The following is a 3058-nucleotide window of genomic DNA, read 5'->3' as shown; positions in this document are numbered from 1 at the left end:
GTGGAGAGGAGAAGTAAAGGGGGGAAGGTGAGCACAAGGTTTCCTTCCCTTTCTCCATGGCTTTCTAAACAAGTGAACAGCTTTCTTGTTGAAGCCTTGCCAGGCTATTCCTCCTTCTTCTCCACTTTATTTTTCTTCGTAATATTTATGCTTATTTTGTTTACTGCCTGTACCTATTTCACTAGAATCTATGCTCCCTGAAGGCATGAATTTTATCCATGTTGTTCATGGCTATTGTTCGAGTGCCTAGAAGAGTTTCTGGCACTTAGTAGGTGCTCACTAATTACTTGTTGAAAGAATGAATAAATCCCTTGTGGACCATTGCCTTTCCACATTCAGGGATAAATAAAGAATGAGTATAGTTTAGGTAGTTTCAGAATTGTGTCCCCAAAGGTGACAAAAACTATTTAGGGAGATGGACCAAGATTGAATATTTACCTGCTGGTTATTTCTGGTTTTAATATTAGACAACTTAGTCATTGAAGCTTTTGCTTTGGAAGGGAACTGTCTTGTTTTGAATTCTGGGCATGCTACTTACTAACTGTGAAACATCCAGCAAGTTCTTTACTTTCTCTGTGCCTCAGTTTCCTCCTCTGTGAAATGGAATAATAGTGGGAAGGTAGCTCTGAATATGAAATGCATCTAAAGTGTCTGAAATGTGGTCTTGCACACCGTACACAGGAATAACATTGATTGTAGGAGCTTTCCTGTGAATACCATGAGCTATTTCTTCCATCAGTGGTGCTTTCAGTAGACCAGGAACATTGTTACGTTTGTGTTCTTGATTTAAATCTGAATTCCTTGGAATATGTAGCTCAGTAACCTTTATGAGCATCAGAATATAAAATTTGAGTGCAGGAAAATAAAGGAGGGCCACTTTTTAGACAATGATGTCAGATCACAATAACAACAACAACAATGAAATTATAACTATTAATTGTTTAATATCTTATTTAAATCTATCTAGCCACACTTCCATCCATTCACCTTTCTACCTTTTGGCCTATCTATCTATCTAACCATCTTATTGTAATTGTATGGCCTTATCTATTAAGAAGTTATTTATTTATAGATGTTCCTAACTTGAAGCACATATGTAGCAATAACTTTGTGTTAGGTACTATTCTAAGCATTAGGGAAAATTTGCCATTTGTCAGAATAAACACTCATGTGTTCACTTGCTACTGTAGAAATTTTATTTTTAAAATTTCCAAGTCAGAAACACACTTTCATGGATAGTTAATCTTAGTGTTTTTGTTCTTTTATTATTATTATTCATATGAACTTCACATAATCCTATTCCTGCCTTATAGAGTTCATAGTGAAAGTCCATCAAGATGGGTTTCAGTGTTAATTAAATAATAGTATTCAAATGCAACCCAATTGCTCCAGCTAAGATATTCCTAAACTCTCCAACCTTCTGGGACTACGTCATTGTATATCCCTCAAAATGAATGAAGTCCTGTCCCTGCTCCCAACATCTTTGAGGATTTTTCAAGGATTTTTCGGGATTCTTAGAGCAGCTAAGAAGCTGCCGGTTTCTCCCCACCATCCCTCTTAGAGTGAGCAGAGCTGCCATTCTCTTTGAAGGGCTCCCCACTGGGACCTCTACCTCTCATCTTTCATGTCCCCCTAGAGCACTGTTTTCACAAAGCTGTTACTTGTAGCCAGCTTTGATTTCTGTTTTGAGGGAGGGATAGTGTGGTGGGAGAGGATGCTGCGAAAGGAACACGATGACAGTAATTTCAAAAGAAAACACAGAATACCCTGAAACATTTTCAGGCATCACTGTTCCTGGCACTTATGGGCTTTGCGCAGTATTGAGAATTTCTCACTGTTTGTGTCTTGCCATATTTTGTGTTCCTCTCCTCTATGACCGCCCTTCCTTTCCTTTCTCCCTGTTTCTTGGGCCCTTTACTCATTTACTCCTGTCTTTAAAGTTTCTCCCAGAAACACAAATATGATCTTATTTTTTCTCTCTCCCCCCCTGCTTTTCTCTCAAACAATGAGAAGGGAGCCTTTCTTAACCAAGATAACCATCTCATTTTGATGTTTTCCTAAAAGGAGCCATCTACCCCAGGATTGAATTATGACATTCCTCATGACAGTTCCAGAAATTCTGTGTAGAAGGTGCTTTGTAAGTTTAGTCTAATTGAAAGGGTATTGAGCCCAGCCAGCATGGCTCAGCGGTTGAGCGTCGACCTATGAACCGGAAGGTCATGGTTCGATTCCTGATCAGGGTATATGCCTGGGTTGTAGGCTAGATCCTCCGTGTGGGGTGTGCAGGAGGCAGCCGATCAATGATTCTCTCTCATCATTGATATTTCTATCTTTCTCCTCCTCTCCCTTCCTCTCTGAAGTCAATAAAATTATATTTTTTTTAAAAAAGTAAAAGGAATTCAGACAACTTGCCTTGAAATTGTGCTTGCATAGCAAACAAACATTATTCAACTTAACTGTACTTTAGCCAAAGTTCTGACAGAAATCAATATTTCGCTCAAAGGGGTTTAACTGAAGAGAATTTAATTAAGGGACTGTTTTTGGAAGTATGGATAGGTTAGAGAACCAACAAAGAACATTGAGGCACCCAGTGATTGGGAGAAGCCATTACACCCCTGGATATAAAGAAATAGTGTTTCTAAGCCTGGTGAGCCCTGGAGCTGTGGAAGAGTCAATAAGAACTGTCATCTTAGGGATTATAGGCACCAGAGAAGGAAGGGAAAAGAGGAAGAAATACGGCGATCTCTCATTACTCTTGCCCTCCAAGCTCCTGCAGGTGCTTCCCATGGGACAAACCCAACCAAAGGACAGGGGGGCCCTGGTGGAGTAAAATGTAGGGGTTTCCTAACAATGCCCAGAACAGACAGGGTGAGGGTGGAGAATAATCAAAACAGCCCTGGCCAGTTTGGCTCACTGGTTATAGTGTTGGGAGCAGATGGAAGAGTCACAGTTTCTATTCCCAGTAAAGGACATGTCCCTGGGTTGTAGGTTTGATCTCTGGCCTTAGGGTGCCTGCAGGAGGCAACCAAGCCATGTGTCTTTCTCATCTCCCTCTCTC

Source organism: Myotis davidii, unplaced genomic scaffold (assembly GCF_000327345.1).
Source record: "Myotis davidii unplaced genomic scaffold, ASM32734v1 scaffold185, whole genome shotgun sequence".
Classification (NCBI taxonomy): domain Eukaryota; kingdom Metazoa; phylum Chordata; class Mammalia; order Chiroptera; family Vespertilionidae; genus Myotis; species Myotis davidii.
Note: the sequence above shows the minus strand (reverse complement) of the source record.